At 43.2% G+C, this 18724-nt stretch overlaps 1 non-coding gene across 1 annotated transcript; it reads right to left on the reverse strand.

The window, feature by feature from the left end:
* Window positions 1-3843: 3843 nt before the first annotated feature.
* On the reverse strand, window positions 3844-4007 carry LOC128595232 (U1 spliceosomal RNA). The gene has a single exon (XR_008382878.1). It is a non-coding gene; the product is annotated as a U1 spliceosomal RNA (small nuclear RNA).
* Between the last annotated feature and the right edge of the window lie 14717 nt (window positions 4008-18724).

Here is an 18724-nt window from a genome sequence, read left to right on the forward strand (position 1 = left end):
AACAACTCAAAGGGCTGTGATGTCAGTCTGCAATAACAACTCACAGGGCTGTGATGTCAGTCTATAATACCAACAACTCAAGGGTTGTGATGTCTGTCTGTAATACCAACAACCCACAGAGCTGTGATGTCAGTCTGTAATACCAACAATTCAAGGGCTGTGATGTCAGTCTGTAATACCAACAACCCACAGAGCTGTGATGTCTGTCTGTAATACCAACAACTCACAGGGCAGTGATGTCAGTCTGTAACACCAACAAATAAAGGGCAGTGATGTCACTCTGGAATACCAACAACTCACGGGGCTGTGAAGCCAGTCACTAATACCAAGAACTCACAAGACAGTGATGTCAGTCTGTAATACCAACAACTTAAGGGCAGTGATGTCAGTCTGTAATACCCACAACTCACAGGGCTGTGATGTCTGTCTGTAATACCAACAACTCAAGGGCTGTGATGTCTGTCTCTAATACCAACAACCCACAGAGCTGTGATGTCAGTCTGTAATACCAACAACTCAAGGGCTGCGATGTCAGTCTGTAATACCAACAACTCAAGGGTTGTGATGTCAGTCTGTAATACCAACAATTCAAGGGTTGTGATGTCAGTCTATAATACCAACAACTCAAGGGCTGTGATGTCTGTCTGTAATACCAACAACTCAAGGGCTGTGATGTCTGTCTCTAACACCAACAACTCCAGGGCTGTGACGTCAGTCTGTAATACCAACAACTCAAGGGCTGTGATGTCTGTCTGTAATACCAACAACTCAAGGGCTGTGATGTCTGTCTCTAATACCAACAACTCCAGGGCTGTGACGTCAGTCTGTAATACCAACAACTCAAGGGCTGTGATGTCTGTCTGTAATACCAACAACTCAAGGGCTGTGATGTCTGTCTCTAATACCAACAACTCAAGGGCAGTGATGTCAGTCTCTAATACCCACAACTCACAGGGGTGTGATGTCAGACTATAATACCAACAACTCACAAGGTTTCCATGAGGATTGAAGAAGGTGTTGTACATAGTATAGGCTCAGTAAGTGTTTATTTCCTTGCCATCTTAAGGCATGCAGAACAAAGTGTAGTGTTTGCAGCACTTTGATCAATTAAATTAATTGGGCTGCTATTTTCTGCATCTTTGTCACAGTGATGACTAACATTTTATGTTAAGAACTGAATTGTGTCCCTCTATAAATTCATATGTGGAGGCTCTAACACCCCATGTGACTGATTTAGAAATAGTGTCTATGAGGAAGTAATTAAGGTTAAATGAAGTTGTGAGAGCAGGGCCTTAATTGGACAGGGTTCATATCCTTGTGAAGAGAGGTTTCTTCTCCCACCGCACCCAGGCTGGGGTGTCCTGCCACGACAGAGGGAGAGGGCCAATACTGATGTGTCACCGTGAGGAGGGGAGTCACTGCAACCAACACCTGAAAATGCCAAAGTGCTTTTGCAACTGGGCCTCAAGTGTTGGTAGAAGAGTTTTGAGGTGCATGTCAGGAAAAGGCCGGCTCATTCTGAGATGGCTTGTACAGTGTGGACATCAGAGGTGATGCTGGCATGGGCTCAGACAAAAACAGGAGAGCAATGACATTTTCAACTCCACAGGGGTCAGCACACCAAACCTCCATGTTGTTCAAGGGTCAATTGTACATACATCGTCATGAATAAAATGTTGATAGAAATGTGGATACTACAAGCTATTCTGATAAAGTCTCAGACAGAAATACAAAATAGGTTACTAGAAACTGGAGGAGAGATGATGCCTGTTACAAAGGGGCAAGGAATTTGGCTGAATTGTGTTTTGTGGGAGGTAGAACTTGTGAGGGATTAAATTGATTTTTTAATTGAGGAGATGCCTAAGCAAAATGTTGCAGGAGCAACTTGGTTTCTCCTTGCCACTTATGGTAAAATGCAAAAGAAGAGAGAAAATTGAAGGAACTGTTAAGCAAAAAGGAATTTTGAAGATTTGGAAAAATTCTCAGCCTATCTATATTTAAAAAATGAAGTTGTGTTCTGAAGAGAACATTAATCATGTGGCTGAACAGCCCTTTGGTAAGGAAATTAGTATAGGAATGAACCACATATTCAATCGGTTAGAAGCCAGAAATATAGATGGGCTAATACTAGCAAAAGTGGATTGGGCTGAAGAAAGGCTGTTGGACTTCTGGGGTTCCACAAGATACAACAACAAAGCTATTTGGCCATAAACATGCTTTGTCCTTTAGGAAAAGAAAAGAATGAGGCCCAGAGATAGGTGGCCCAGAGATCATCAGGGCTGCCACTTCTACCACAGTCCGAGGGGGAAAGGTGCTTCCTGCATGCTTTCAGGTGTGAAGCCCTTTCCTCAGTTTCAGCAGGACAGGTGGCCTCACAGAGAGCTGGGGATGGGGCAGGGCTGCTGTCCAGGACTGTGGGGGTGATGCCACAGCCCAGTGGGCCTGGAAGGTAGAGTATCCAGCCAAAGAGGATTTTTCCCACCCAGGAATGTCCAGTGGAATCTGCCTTGCTAGGTTTAGGACTTGCTTCGGATCTTTCACCCATTCCTTGGTTCCTCTCTCTCTCTTTTAGAATGAGAATCTCTATCTTCTTCTACCCTACGTGGAAGACATAGGCTCCCTGGCTTCACAAGTTAATCCCTGAAGGGGAATGTTGCCTCAGGAATGCTTATACTTGAAGTCTCATCCATATCTGATTTAGGTAGCAGTTAGATGACACTTGGGACTTGGAATTGATGTTGAAATGGGTTAAGACTTTGGGGGATTTGAGGATGGAGTGAATTTTGTATGTGGGTAGGATGTGCATTTTGGCGAGCTGGAGGTGGAATGTTATGAACTGAATTATGTCCCCTCAAAATTTATAGGTTGAAGCCCTATCCCCCAATATAACTCTTTTTGGAAATAGGTTATTTGAGAATATTACTAAGATTAAATAAAGATTTAGGGTAGGGCTCTAATCCAACAGAACGGCTATTCCTGTAAGAAGAAAATAGACCAGAGCTGCCCCACTCCCGGCAGGTGCACAGGGGAAAGGCCACATTCAGGCCTGACCACAGAGCCTGGGGTGGACAAGCACCTGCCCCAAGGCAGGGAACTGGTTCTCCCCTACTCACTGTGGTGTCCCTGCTCCCAGCGTGGTGGGACAGCTCTTCAGGGGACATCTGTTCAAGGAGCTAAAGGCAAGTACCGAGTACTTCAAAGCTGTGGGGGTGAGGGGGACCAAAAATAGGAAAACAGAAACTGAGGGAGCTCTTGGAGAAGTCTTTCATCTGTACATTCTGTCTCTAGTTCTCTCATTTCTTATTTTCATTGTGTAGGCTAAAGACTGTTCTGAGAAGTTCTCCCTCTAGAGAGCAGAGTGTCGAGCTGTGTGCTCCCACCTTCCCAAACTTTCCTGCCAATGTCCACTCACTCCACACTGTCCCTGCCTCTCTTGGTCTTCCATGTTGAACTATCCACGCCGGGAGGAGTGGGACTCACTCGCGCTGCTCCCCAAGGGATCCCCAATGCTCTGCTCATGAAAGTTGCACAGTAAATATGTACAGGGAGTGAAAAGGAGTGAAGGAGTGATGGAAAGGGCAGGAGGGGAAAGGAACCTGAAGAGGGAAGAAGGGAGGAAGGTGAACAATGTGGGGTCTCTGTGGATTCCGTCCAGCGGGTGGCAAGACCGAGAGCGGCCCGGACTCGGTGGACCCGGCTGGCGCGGAGAGCGGCGCAGGCTCGGTGGACCCGGCTGGTGCAGACACCTGCCGGTCCCTTCTCGCTCCCCACGATCTTGCGCATCCAGCTCATTCTCGCCAACATTCTATCGCACTTCTAACCCTGATCTTTTTTTTTTTTTTTCAGGGGAAAGCGCGAACGCAGTCCCCCACTACCACAAATTATGCAGTCAAGTTTCCCACATTTGGGGAAATCGCAGGGGTCAGCACATCCATAGTGCAATGGATAAGCCTCGCCCTGGGAAAACCACCTTCGTGACCATGGTATCTCCCCTGCCAGGTAAGTATTCTAACCCTGATCTTGATCATCTTCCTTGACTGTGGGTAGCCGAGGACGGGGGCACACCTGTCATGTGGGGCGTGTGGGGTGATGACTGATGACAGAGCCCTGGGAGACGCTCTGGCATCCAGGGACAGAGGGAAGCCAGAGGCGCTAAGAACAAGTGCTTTCAAAGTGGTCAAGCTGGCCACTTCAGAAAGGACTGCCCCAAGCAGCAGCACCAGCTGGTCAGGCTACCTGGCCCCTGTCTGGAATGCAAGGGTGACCACTGGAGGTGGCCTGTCCTCAGAAGCAAAGTCTTTGGGCACAGTGATCCCATCAGTGCCCAAACTGGACTGGGGGTGCCCAGGGCAGATTTTCATGCCTCCAACTTGCGTCATCACCCTTCAGGAGCCCCAGGTCTGCCTCATAGTGGAGGGCCAGGAGACAGAATTTCTTCGGGACACTGGAGCAACCTTTTCTGTACTTCTCTCTAACCCTGGTCTTTTATCCCCCAAATCTATAACTATACATGGGGTGTCTGGAAAGCCGGTTACCAAATTTTTCTCTCAGCCTTTAAGCTGCAATTGGGATAACTGGTTTTTCTCTCATGCCTTCCTAATCTTGCCTGAAAGTCTTGCTCCCTTTTGGGAAGGGACATACTAACTAAAGCAGGAACAACCATTTATATGAATATGACTCAGTTTCCCCGTGTTGTTTGAATCTTGGGTCTGGCCCACTGAGGAGTTTTCCAAATCTCGAGGAGGAAGAATGTTACCAACTTTATCTTTTATGGATCTACATTCATTAATCCAAGGCCTCCCCTTTTTGCACCTTCGACAAATCCCCAGTGGAAAAGGGGGGTCACTAACCTTCTTTTCCTTACCCTTTCTACAGTCCTTTTTAAAATGTCCTAATTTTCAACAATTATAACATTTAGGGGTGCTGAGTTGTTTCATAGCAGCGGCCATGTGGACTCCAATCTGGTCTCCAATTAAAGCTGCCTGAAAAGAACTAGAGCCTACATTTCTGCAATCTCAAATGAACTTATCAATAGATGCATTTTCTTCATTTCTAATACCAACCAAAATACGCCGACAGTCATCATTAGCATTTTCATACACAAGGGAAAGCAAGAGCATGTCTTGCGTGGCAGTTCCTGGAATTGAATGCTTAATGACAGAGCGGAGCCGTGCAAGGAACTCAGCATACAGTTCGTTTGCTCCTTGTAAAATTTTGGTAAAAAATTGTCCACGGCCAGGCTCTTCAAGCTAAGCCCAAGCATGCATGCAAACGTCTTGGATTTGAAGATAAACCTGATCAGGAAGATTAATTTGCCTCTGGTGGCAGCAAAAGTTTCCCCTTCCAGTTAGCTGATCATAAGCAACATTAGGGCTACTTCCATGTCGCTTATGTGCTTCATTTCTCCACCATGAACAAAATTGGAGACACTGAGCAGGAGATAAGGCAGTTTCAACAATTCTTTCCCAATCTCTAGGAATTAAAAATTGATCCCCACAATATGATCTTAAAAGTCCTTGAACATAAGGAGCATTAGGGCCATCGACGGTAACAGCATCTTTCAAAGTTTTAAGAAATTTCAAATCAACCTCAGCATACCATATTTCGTTCTCACCTTCTAGGTTAGTAATGTGAGAGACAGGCATGATCAGTTCAAGGTCCCAGCTGTGAGAACCAGAGCCCTCCATAGAAATTTTAGGTTCAATAAGAATTTTATTGTCTTTTGGATTAGGAATGACCACTCATCTAGTTAATCTAGTTGCCATCAAGCTCTTATATTCATACAGAGGAGCAGTTGGAACAGGCCCATGGGTAACAGGATAAAAGTTTCCCACTAGTCCCTCCGGAGATGGGGGATGAGAGCACAAAGGCTCGGGTTCCACAGGTGGAGGAGGAAAAAACATCTCAGTTGAAATAGGTGGTGGCTATTTGGGAGGTTTCTGCTTTATGCTACCAAGAAGTTCATTACACTCCCTTAAAAAACTTTTCAAATTGGTCATTTTGTCTTGTAAAGACTGGGCAGAAGAGGAAAGAGGCACCTCTTCCTTGTCTGGTTCACCCGATTCAATCTCAGGGGCTAACGGTTTTATTTCATCATTAACAGTGAGTTTACCAATATCCGGTTTTAATGGTTTTGATTCATCATTAACAGTGAGTCTGCCAGTATCAGGTTCTGCTTCCTCACAGACACGAGGTGAATGTCAAGAGTCTTGTCTTTTTGAATAATATTCCCTTGCTAATAAAACCTTTTCATATCCTGTCCAGTATCTTCCCAAACAGACAAATTTAACTGATTTTTCGAGTCAGGAGAAAACCAATAACAACATTTTCTAATGGTTTCAAAGAGATGGAGAAAAGACTGAGTCTTAACTGACACTCCCAGGGAATCTAACAAAGATCTCAATAACTGAACATATTCCTCCTCTGTGGAAGCCGTATTTCCCATTATGATCCCTTAATTTTGCCTTACCAGGAGTCCTGAGTACCTTCAGCTCAGTCGGATCCACCCGGTTTTGCCCGTTCCCAGTGTTCTTACCTTAAGGTCGGAGACGGGAGATTCAGTAGACAGTCGACCAGTTTCGGTCCAGCTGTACGCTGCTAGCTGCACCAGATGTTGCTGTCCATTGGCCTAGTCAGAGACACAGAGGTAGACACTGCAGATGAATGAATGATTTAATTTTTTTTTGCCCATTGATAGGATTGGCTTCTTTTTTTTTTTTAATTGTTGGGGATTCATTGAGGGTACAATACGCCAGGTTACACTGATTGCATTTATTAGGTAAAGTCCCTCGAAATGAATGATTTATTAAGGGTTGGCTGGTGCTTGTTCAGGCACAGCAGCAAATAGCCGTTCTCATTCACATTCTTGTAGACCCAGAATCATCAGATAGAAATAATCCAAGAACAAGGAAGACAAAAGGTAAAGATGCCTTATCAGAGTTAATCCAGTAAAGTACGTACACCTTTCAAAACCAAGAATATCTTGTTTAGGGATAAACAACAATGGAGAAGAACCACAAAGGGCAGGGTTGTCTGTTCTGTATGCCTACTTCTCTATATGATTAACTGAAAGTTTTCGTGTAAATAGAGATAGGGGATCAAGTGCAATGGTCCATTGCCCGAGGCAGATTGCTTTGTCTCCAGCTATGACCTGGCAAGAGTCCTCCAGGATATTCTTTTTTTTGGGGGGGGGCCAGGGCTGGGTTTGAACCCACCACCTCTGGCATATGGGACCAGCGCCCTACTCCTTGAGCCACAGGCACCGCCCGGATATTCTTTCCTTAAAGGCGTGACTGTCTGCATTTTTCAGCAAAGCCGCTTATGTGAGCTGAGGGAGAATATCCCCCAAAACTCACATCTAGCCCAAGTACTTGAAATGTCCCTTCTCAGGGTCTCGGAACTTCAAGGAGCACAAATGAGACTGATTTACCTACAAGGGTGCAGTGGACTGTGCTCCTTCACCCTAAACCTTGAACTCTCAGACAACTATAAGGCTTCTTAGGAATCACAGGCTCTTGCAGGCTATGGATTCCTAGATATAGTGAAATAACCAGACAACTCTATTCTTTAATTACAAATGCCCAAAAAGAGGGCCTAGTCATTCTAGAATGGAAACCATAAAACAGATAATAAGAACTTGTGATGTATGTCGGAGAAATAATCCTTTAACTCACCATCTAGCTCCCCCAGGTATACAGTAACAAGGTAAATATCCAGGTGAAGATTGGCAAATGGATTTCACTCACCTCCCTAAGGTACATGGTATATAATATTTGCTAGTGTTTGAGGATACTTTTACTAATTGGGTTGAAGCATTCCCTTGTAGGATAGAAAAGGCCCAGGAAGTTGTAAAGGTATGAGATTATCCCCAGGTTTGGACTCCCTCAGAATTTGCAAAGCGATAATGGGCCAGCCTTCAAAGCAGCTGTGACACAGGGAATATCTAAAGCTCTAAGCATAAAATATCATCTACACTGCTCTTGGAGGCCCCTAGTCCTCTGGGAAGGTAGAAAAATGAATGATAAAATCAAAGGACAGTTGCAAAAGCTAACTCAAGAGACTCATCTCCCTTGTACTAAATTGCTTTCCATGGTCCTCCTTAGAATAAGAAATTTACCTCAGATACTCGGCTATAGCCCATTTGAATTATTACATGGAAGATCCTTTTTAACTAATGATTTATTAATAGATCAAGAAACTACAGAATTAGTAAAACATGTTACTTCTTTAGCTAAATTTCAACAAATCCTTACAAACCTCTCAACTACATTTTCACATTCAACAACAAAGGAGCTGTTCTTTCCTGGAGATCTAGTCATGATCAAAACTCTTCCCTCTAATTCACCTTCCCTAACCCTAACTTGGGAAGGTCCCTTTTCTGTTATCTTGTCTTCTTCTACAGCTGTTAAAGTTATGGGAATAGATTCCTGGATACATCATTCATGAGTAAAATCCTGGAACCCACCACCTTCTACAGAAGCAGACCATGAAGAGAATCAATCACAGTCCACCTACACTTGCGAGCCTAATGAAAATTTAAAGTTCTTGTTTAGGAGATAGCAAGAAACTTGTTAATGTAGTTTTCTTTTTAACATCACTGACTTTGTTCTTCTAACCTGACACTGTAATTGACTCGCTCCTCTCACTGTTCTACCCTTGCCTTTTAATGTGCTAATCAATCATGTGTCTTCCAGAAATGTCATCAAGCCACACACAGTAAAGATGGTTCCGGTCTAAGATCTGATTCTATTGTGGACTCCTGGAGTGCTATAGCGTCACAGCTCACAGCAACCTCAAACTCTTGGGCTCAAACAATTCTCTTGTCTCAGCCTCCCAAGTAGCTAGGATGACAGGTGCCCCACAATACCCAGCTATTTTCAGAGTTAGGGTCTTGCTCTTGCTCAGGCTGGTCTCAAACCTGTGACCTCAGGCAATCTACCCACCTCAGCCTCCCAGTGTGCTAGGATTACAGGTGTGAGCCACCGCACCTGAGCCTTAATGAGCATTCATGGAATATCTTTCTTTTGGGTTGTTTTTAACATTTTTCAATTGCCAATCTATGTATTTCAATGTGCTATATGAAAGTCAAGTATTAGTCCTAATTTTTAAGATAGCTGTGTCTTGGACGAATGTTTATAATTCCAAACCAGTTTGCATCCTGGTGACATTCAGCTAGACAGAAATAGAAGCAAAGAAACAAAAAGCGGGCTTAGAGCACTGACCTCCCAGCTGCTCGGAAGGGTGGCTTTGAGGCAGCTCGCCCCAGCTAGGAAGAGCCGCCATGAACAGCATGTCTACACGGTACACATACATATTCAGACGCTCTGTCAAAAAAGCCCGGTGCTGGAGCGTTTCAATTAACAAAGTAGGATGGTTTACCTGATAAAATGCTCCCTGTGTGAGTGTAATTACATATTTATACCCCACAGAGATGTTTTAATTTCTGTTTGGTTTGTTTGCCTTGAATGTGTTTGTCACTGGGAGTGTTCTTGACGTGCAATTTTAAAGCAATGTTGGCCGACTGTGCAGCTTGTTTCCACTGCAGATTCATTACAATTTGAAGATGATGCCTTCCCCTCGCACACAATAGCCATCCTTCCACAGGAACACAATGCATCAAGGAACAGGAAAAGCATTACAGGAATGCTGTCAAGTACCTGTCTTTTTATTCTCCCCTAGTCATTTTCTCTTGGTTAACCCACCAGAGGCTACTAATTGAATCTGAAACGCTTGAACATATGTTTCCTTTCTCAGCAAGTTTGCTTGTCTCCCGTCTTCTGCCCATAAAGCTTTTCCTTCACCCCACTACCCTGGATCACTACAGCAAATAAAGTGAGAGGAATGCAAGTTCTTTCTGTGGCTCTCCACCCCCTGCCCTGGTGACATGCAGCCATGTGGACACGGATGGCTGGTGAATAGGAGCTGCTTTCCTGACATCAAGAAGCACGGAGCCCCTGTTATCCCCCGGTACTGCTCTCAGCTTTGGCTATGTAGAGGTAAGTTGCAGGCCCTGCTCTCAGAGAGCTGTGTGCTCACAGAGGCCAGGTGGGGAGAGAGGCAGTCAGGGCCTAGCTTAGCAAGTATTAGTCCTTGAGTCACCTGAAGTGCACTCGAGGGATGGTGGTGGCTCCGCAGAGGTAGAACTCAATTCTGCCCCAGGCAGGTTTCATGGAGGAGGAGGTGGCTCTGTGGGTGGGTCTTACGGAGATTACCTCATAGACAGGACAATTCCCCCGTTGCTCAGTCCAGAGATAGAACCCCAAATAAGACCACAGCAAATGTTAATATTTCAAACCCATAGATTTACAGGTCCAGCTACGTAACGTGCAGCCAGGTGCAATGGCCACTCTTCTCCTTTCACACTGGGTCACACAATTTGTTTCCATGTGGGGTGACCAGATCTTAGCTGATCTTTCCCTTTGCCTCCAGCTGCACCTTCCAACCTACTCTTCACAGCTGCCAATCAGATACATTTTGCCATCATCAGGGTCCTTCACCAAGACTATGCAGAGAACAGGCCCTCCAGACAGCTTCCCTTTCTTCCTCTCCATCCCATGGGGGAATAAATGATGTGCCCACCCCGATTTCAACCTTCTGTGCTTTGCACAGCCATATCAAAATATCCCGTGGCTTCTTCCCTCAGTAAAACATTCCTGAGCTGTTTGCTCATTGCTGCGTCTGCCAGCCCACCCCCCAGTATACACTTGTTAGAGTCTTCCTTCCAGCCACCCCTGCATGCAATTGTTCTTGTCTTCATCTGTCCGGGTTTCCATAGTAAATATATCATAGACAGTGTGGCTTAAATAGTAAACATTGGTTGCTCACAATTCCAGGGGCTGGAAAGTCCAGGATCAAGATGCCAGTAGACCCGGTATCTGGTGACGGCTGGCTCCCGGGGTTGCAGATGGTCGTCTTGTCATTGTGTCCCCACGTGGCAGAGAGCAGAGAGAGCAGGTGAGCTCCCCGTGTCTCCTATCATTCGGTCAGTAATCCTGCTCGTGAGCATTCCCCTCCTCGTGCCCTGATGACCTCCCAAAGGTCCCGCCTGCACCTGCCATCACAATGGGGATTAGGCTTCAGCGTATGAACAGGGGTGGAGGGTAACAAACATTCAGTCCACAGCAATATTCAAGCACTTGTCCCACTGTAGTTAGGACAATCATTTATTCACAGCAATCTCTGCTTTACTGCAAGCTCTTCAAACACAGTGACAATATGTTATTTATTTTTATGTTCTCAGCAGCTAACATGTTTGTTAAAATATCAAATTACATCAATTCAGCTTTTAAAAGATCTCTGAGTTCCATCAGTCTCTATGCACAGGGGTAGCCTCTTTCTTCATGTCAACCGACCATTCAGCAGAAACCCTTTCCTGGCTACTCTGAATGTCCAGGCCCTGAACAATGTACTTGTTTCCTGATAGTTGTGCCAGCACGTGGTGGAGGTGCATTCTGGGAGCCAGCATCCAGACTCTGCCCTCACTGCCATTGCAGTCATAAGCAAACTGCCTCCTGCTGTGTGGCCCTCCACCCGGAACTTCCCTAAACTGAATTTTAAACTTTGCTTTCCCCTTCACACTACAGCAGACTCACCCTTCAATGCTCCAGCAAGCTCGGGCTGGATCCTTGGGAACTGAATCATAGACTTCATTAGTATTCACTGTGCTCTACACTTGATCTTAGCCAAAAGGCTGAGCAGAGATTTCATTTGTTGTACACTGATACAGAAATTTTCACTAAAATACAAATATATTCCAAAGAGTTCGGTACTTTGAGTTGGGGTGTGTGGTGACCTAAGCGAGGGGCTCCCTTGAATGAGGCTGTGTAGGGAGCTTCCAGATTTAGTTTGGATTCTGACATGGACGCCGATAGCCTGAAGCATGCTCATCAATAAGGCGCATCCAGAGACACAGCCAGGCCGAGAGTGGCTTCGGAGCTGCCCATTCTTCCTCTGGATACCCCTCCTTGTTCTCCAGCATTAGGGTTACTCTCAGAGTTTTGCCCCATGATGCTTTGCCTGAATTTCTGAAATCATAGTTAACTAGTCAACCAGTCAGTAAGTACGAACTGACGGACTCTGCTGGACTCAGCATCATGTCCCAACAGACACTTAGGTGGGAGAATGAAGACCAATCTAAGGAGAAACGGCAGAACAGTTGATGTGTGTGGAGGTGCAGACACCCCACAGGTGGCAGTCCGCGTGGCCCCACAGGACTGGATGGCGGCTTACTAAGGGAGCCCAGGGACTCCCTGACATAGGCCTGGAGGACCTCCCACAGCAAGCTCAAGGCCACATACCCACTTTACCTGGGCCTGGGAGGGCTGCGTGGAGAATGGCTCCAGGGAGTGAGGATGGCAGACAGAGGCCCAGGGGCACGACAGAGTGCGAGCAGCTGAGGGCGAGAACAGTGTGACTCTGTGGGTGGGTTGGGATGTGCTACATTTCGGTGACTTTTCTGAAAAGCTATGTTCTCTAGTAGCAACGAAGGCTAAAGTTCCCTGAGGCATTTACAGGGAGTTCTCCACTCTTCTCAACATCACACACACGTTCACTCACTTTCTCCCCACAGCAGAGGTGGCACTAGGAGGCATGTGCTTTATCGCCCCGTGTTTAAATGGGGACTAAGAGCTATAGAGATGCTAAGTGGCTTGTCCAAGGACACACAGACAGTTGGCAATCAAGCTGAGATTTGAAAACCATACTGCCAGTCACTGCCGTGTTTCGGGTGGTGCAGTTGTCCCATTCATCTTATTTACATTTTGCTCACATTGGACCTTCATTTTAGGAAAGTGATCGATGTTTCCTAAGGAGGAATTAAATATCTACATTCATTCTCTTTAGATATCCCATTTCCCCACACAAGTGTGAAACTTAGAAACCCACATGTCTCCACACAAATAAAAGTTCACATTCCACTTGCATGCCTGTCTTTTGAATCTCCATGGGCTCTCGGTGCAGGATTTTCCACCACCAACTTCGATTTAAGGAAATGCTCAGTGATCCCATGATTATGGTGAAGAGTCCACGTAGGGTCCCTCCTGTTCTATGCAAGCAATGACACCATTTTACCTGGTAGGGTATGAAGTTCAAAAGCTTGGGAAGTTTGCTGCATATTTATCCATTAGGCCACCTGGAATCCAGTTTTATGATTTTACTCATCATTCGGGGAGATACAAGGTTTTCATTTTCTCTCTCTGTTTTGGAGGGAAGCATACTGCTGAGACTATTAGAGAAAATGCAAATCTCCTGGCCGTTCGGGAAAGCTCCAAAAGAGTAAAAGTGAGCAGCTGTTACCAGCAGTGTTCAGACAAAAATGTAAAATCTTTGTCTTTAAAAGTGTTTATTTAACCGCAGAGAGTTAACACAGCTTGTGGAGAATTATAGTGGAAAAAATTACACTTTGCTTCCACCGTCATTGGTTTTCTCCACCTGCCAAGGTCCTCACTTCAGTCTGCTGGGGCATTACTAATGCTAAAAATGGGCACGAAGCAGCACCAACCTTCCCCATTAAGATGGGGAAGAAGGCAATTGGCTCAAGATAAAAACTTTGCATCTCCCCTGGCCCACACACTTAGAATAATTTCTTCTAAACTGAGTTTGCCCATCAGATTCATGCCCTGCTTTCTCCTCACCCGTCACTAAGGAGTAGGGCACAGGAAGTTCCCCAAAGCACTGACCCGTTAGCAAGCACAGAACTCTGTTCCCTGTGAATTCTCAGTAAATATTTGCTGAGCAAATTGTTCAAAATGAATAGTTACATAAATTAGTAATCAATTAGTGATTAATCATTAATTAACAGATTTACTTCAGTTCTTTTTGAGGAGACCTTGCCCTGCCTCCTCCTCCCTAAACACTTTCCCTACTTTCAGCCAACCCTAAATGTGGTCCTACAAGTGGATCCCCATTAATTAGACAGCCAGAGATCGTCAAAATGGCCCCTCTGTTTCAAGTTCTCAGAATTAAGTCCTAATACTCCGATTAAAAGTTTGGCTCATTTCACATTAATATAGAACTGTGGATCCCGGGAAAGCTCACCTACTCCTTATCCCACTGAGGTGATGATGGGCCCAAGGGGAAAGATACAAACATACCACATTAGGTTGTCAAATTGCAATTTATGAGATCTCCAATGGTTCCTAAATCAAATCATGAGATTAATGTGGGGAAGCTGGGACCATCCTCAAAAAAGTCTGATGATGTGAATCTGGATGAGACGTGGAGACTTCTGTTTTTTAAAAATACCCCCGGGTAATTCTTGGGACCAGCCATGGCTGGGATCTATGTCTCCATCTTGTAACAGTGTGGTCCCTAAGGAGGATTCAGGCAGGTGAAAAATACAAATGCCAGCGATGTGTTGTGTCATGAAGAGCATCTCTGTTTCCTGTGGAGCAGGTGCGTGGCTGACCGAGATGCTGATGACGAGGTTCTGGATTTCACTCACCTTATGTCGACTGCTCTGCAATGGCCTGGAAAATAATGGAGTTGTTTTGAAATAAGCACCTTTATACTCTATCAAGGTCAAACCTTTTACTTGATGTACTTAACTAACCATGTAACATATTACATCAGCGAGCCTGCGAGGCACTTAGAGATAGATTCACATTTGCATAATGTCCTCTGTAAGTCAGTCTTTGGTCCTTAAGGGTGTTTAGAATAACTCCATGCAAGAATATACTTAATCCAATCTCATTTTAGCTTTTGCTCTTTTAAGATTTCAAAATTAATAAATCCTCCTGATACTCCAAATTACCATGAGCTTTTATAAGCATAACTTTGTAACTTTAACCCATTTATGAACATACCCCACAGGCAAATGTACTAATGAATAAGAAATACCATTAGAAGTTTAAAAGATGGTCTCTTTATGAAATAATATAAGAAAATCCTGTTAGCTGGATCAAGTACAAAAGTGCGATTTCTTAAAAAATAGAAAATCCATCACAAAATTACATGTAATTACAATAACCAAAGGATAGAAAGTGAGAATGGTTGCAGCACCGTGCATTATTTAACTTAGTCCACGTTATCACTTGCTTGCATATGGATGAAAGCAGGGAAAAAGGAACTGCCACGAACTCTCCGCCCGCGGCTAGAGAAATCACGCTATCTTATACCTGACTTCCTTGTATGTGAATTCTTGGCCGGAACCGTCAACACACCTAACAGGTAGACTGTGCACCATTTCCTCAGCCATTACCTCCCAATGGCTTCTCTTTAAGACCTTCCACGCTGAAGTATTCTAAGGTCATAGCTGGACCTCTCCTTCAGTCAGGCCGCAAAGTTGTGACCCACGTGCTGTCATCCTGGACACACTTACATATGAGTTTCCACTTTGCAAATTATCATGGTGAAAGGCCTATTACCCATTCCTCCAGTTCCCTGAGTAGGACACCGAGACTCGATGTCACACAGCGAGTGCCTGTGGAAGCAAAAAAGAAAATTTAGATTCACTTTGATCCTGATCTTACACCATTCACTAAGGAGATATTTGAAAACAAGATGAAGTGTTGCCATGAGGAATTTGAAAGGAAGATTATGAAAAACACCAAGTGAGAGTCCTGGCACAGAGCTAGAGCCGTCCTGGAAGGATGTCTCGCGTGGACTCTGCCCTGAGACTCAGGTGTGATCCGGCGGTGGAGACGGTGGCGAAACAGGAGGATGGGAGTGTTTCCAGATGGGAAAACAAGGGCTGACTGCGGCAGGTCACCTGGGGAACAGGCACTAGCATTGTTGACAAGTGTCCTGGAAAGCACAATGGTGATCAAAATTTAGATTCTTCTTATTTATATGGGTAAAAATATGTTCAAAAGCCAGCTACAGGCTTACATCTATGGTGAAATAATTGAAATAATTTAAATTCCAACAACTGAAAAACAGTTAAGGTAATTAATGGCTTATTCATGGGTTAAAATGTTTAATGTTATGAACAAGCACTTCCTCTATAATAGTACATTTTTTTAAAGTGACCATAAATTTATACAGTAAAATGATACTCAATGAAATACATTAAATTGTGAGCAATGATTTTATCTCAGAATTGGTAAGGTTAGGACAGGGTTTGCACTTTTGTCATTGTTAATATTTTCCAAATTATCTATAATAAGGATGTATTGCTTTTATAATCAGAAATACAACACACTTTTAAGAATTACCATGCCACATTCCTTCACACTGTTGATGGAAAGATAAATTGGTATCATCATCTAGTGTACAAAGATATACCTGAGAATATTCATTATGGCATTATTTATAAAAGTGAAAAATAAGAGAAAACATAAATGTCCACCAACAAAGGAGTGAATAAATAAATAAATATTATAAATATTATTATTGTTGTTATTATTAAATATGTATGATATATCTGTTCTGTGGGTTAGACACAGTTCTAAGCACTTCAAGTGTCTTTTTTTCAATCAGGACAACATTTTATTGAGGAATAGACTATTTACATACTCTCCAAGTATTTCCTTACAAAAGACCCTTTTGTAAGAGGAATATATGGTAACATTACCGTGGAGAAACCTGTTAGCCCTCACCTCCGCTATGTGATCAAAGCCAACATCACCAGAAACAGGACAAATCTACAACATGTGTCTATTGGTGTGATTCACTAGGAAGGACATAGCATCTTTTCTGTGATATTTTTCAATAAATGCAGATTCTAAATATAATCATGAAGAAACATCAGGTAAATCCACATTGACAGTCCCAGGGGTCCTTAAACTTTTTAAATAGGGGGCCAGTTCACTGTCCCTCGGACCATTGGAGGGCCGGACTATAGTTTAAAAAAAAAAAAACTATGAACAAATTCCTATGCACATTGCACATATTTTATTTTGAAGTAAAAAAACAAAATGGGAACAAATACGATCACACTGTTGCATGTGGCTTGCGGGCTGTAGTTTGAGGACCCCTCTACACCATACCTTACTTGGACTACAAAATACTAAGATCACAAAAAAAAAACTAAAACACAAACAAACAAACAAACAAAAAACCTTTCATAATGAAAAAACTAAAGATTTATAATGATTAAATGCCATGTGTGATTCTGTATAACCTTTTTAATTTCCACTATAATTCACTGAAAACCATGCTATTATCCTCATTTACAGTTGAGATATACCTATAATATTCTTTATGCTCAGCTTTAAAAAAACGAGATATTCTGAGGTGCTAACATGAAAGCATGCTCATGGTATACTGTTATGCAAATAAAGCAAATCGCTAAAGAGTATGTATAGGACGATCAGTTTTTTTGTTTTCAAAAACTGTGTATACAGTGTATACGAATAGCCAACAAACACATGAAAAAATACTCATCATCCCTAATCATCAGAGAAATGCAAATCAAGACCACCCTGAAATAGCACCTAATCCCAGTAAGTGGACCCTAGCCCACATCCAAAATCCCAAAGCTGCAGATGCTGGCGTGGAGTGCAGAAAAGGGAACACTTTTACACTGTTGGTGGGACTGCAAACTAATACAGCCTCTTTGGAAAGAAATACAGAGAATCCTCATAGAACTCAAATGAGACCTTCCATTTGATGCTACAATTTGATTACTAGGCATCTAACCTAAAGAAAAAAAAATCATTTTATCATAAGGACATTTGCACTAGATTGTTTATTGCAGCTCAATTTACAATCACCAAATATGGCAACAACCGAAATGCCCATCAGCCTAAGAATGGATTAATAAACTGTGTGGTATATGTATATCATGGAATACTATTCAGTCATACAAAGACAGTGACTTTACACCTTTTGTATTAACCTGGATGGAGTGGAGAACATTCTTCTTAGTAAAGTATCACAAGAATGGAAAAGCAAATATCCAATGTATTCAATACTATTATGAAGCCAGTAGACAATCTAATACATGCCCACAGAGGAGAAAAAAATCAATTTAATTCAAGTTGGAGGGAGGGAAAAGGAGCGCAGGGAAAAAAGGGAGGAGGAAGGGGAGTTGGAGTGCTCCCACCTAATGGGCACAATGTAAGGGTATATTGCACACCTCCTGGGTATGGGACACAACTACAAGAGGGACTCTACCTAACAAATGCAAACAATTGTTTGTACCCTCACATTCATCTGAAATTAAAAAAAAAAAAAAAACCCCAAGGATTTAACAAGTAAAAAAAATTATGGAAAGTGCACCAAAAAAATGAAATAAAAACTTTATATTTAAAAATGTAGGTACTTATACATTTAAAAAGGTCTGAAACCACAAGTCAAATTATCCATGAACACTTTTCCCAGGGAATGAGGGTGGAAGTGATTATGAGAGGCTATATTACATTTTACTCAGTAGACTTCTTTTAAGTTGACTCTTTTCATTAAAATGTTATTATAATCTTAAAAGAATAGTGAAAAAAATTACCCTATCTTTAGACAACTAATTCTGAGGAAGACAAAATATAACCCAGCTAGAAAAAATCCACTCATCACCTAACAAATTGTGAAAACCAAAGAGTGGTTGATATTGTTTTAGCCAAGAGTACATGGATAAAAATGTGGGGGCATATTTGAGCTTAGTTAAGCAGAGGGTATGTATTAGGAAACAAGGGAAACTATTTCCTTTAATTAATAAGTTAAAGGCAAAGTGATACAGTCTACAAGTCCACAATTTTTGAGACTTGATCCAGGGAGCAGGTAACTACTGTCAGTTCTAAGAAGCAGCAGCTGATACAGGAAAGTCTACCCCAAGACTGCAGTCTGACCT

The sequence above is a fragment of the Nycticebus coucang genome, chromosome 9 (genome assembly GCF_027406575.1).
Source record: "Nycticebus coucang isolate mNycCou1 chromosome 9, mNycCou1.pri, whole genome shotgun sequence".
NCBI lineage: Eukaryota > Metazoa > Chordata > Mammalia > Primates > Lorisidae > Nycticebus > Nycticebus coucang.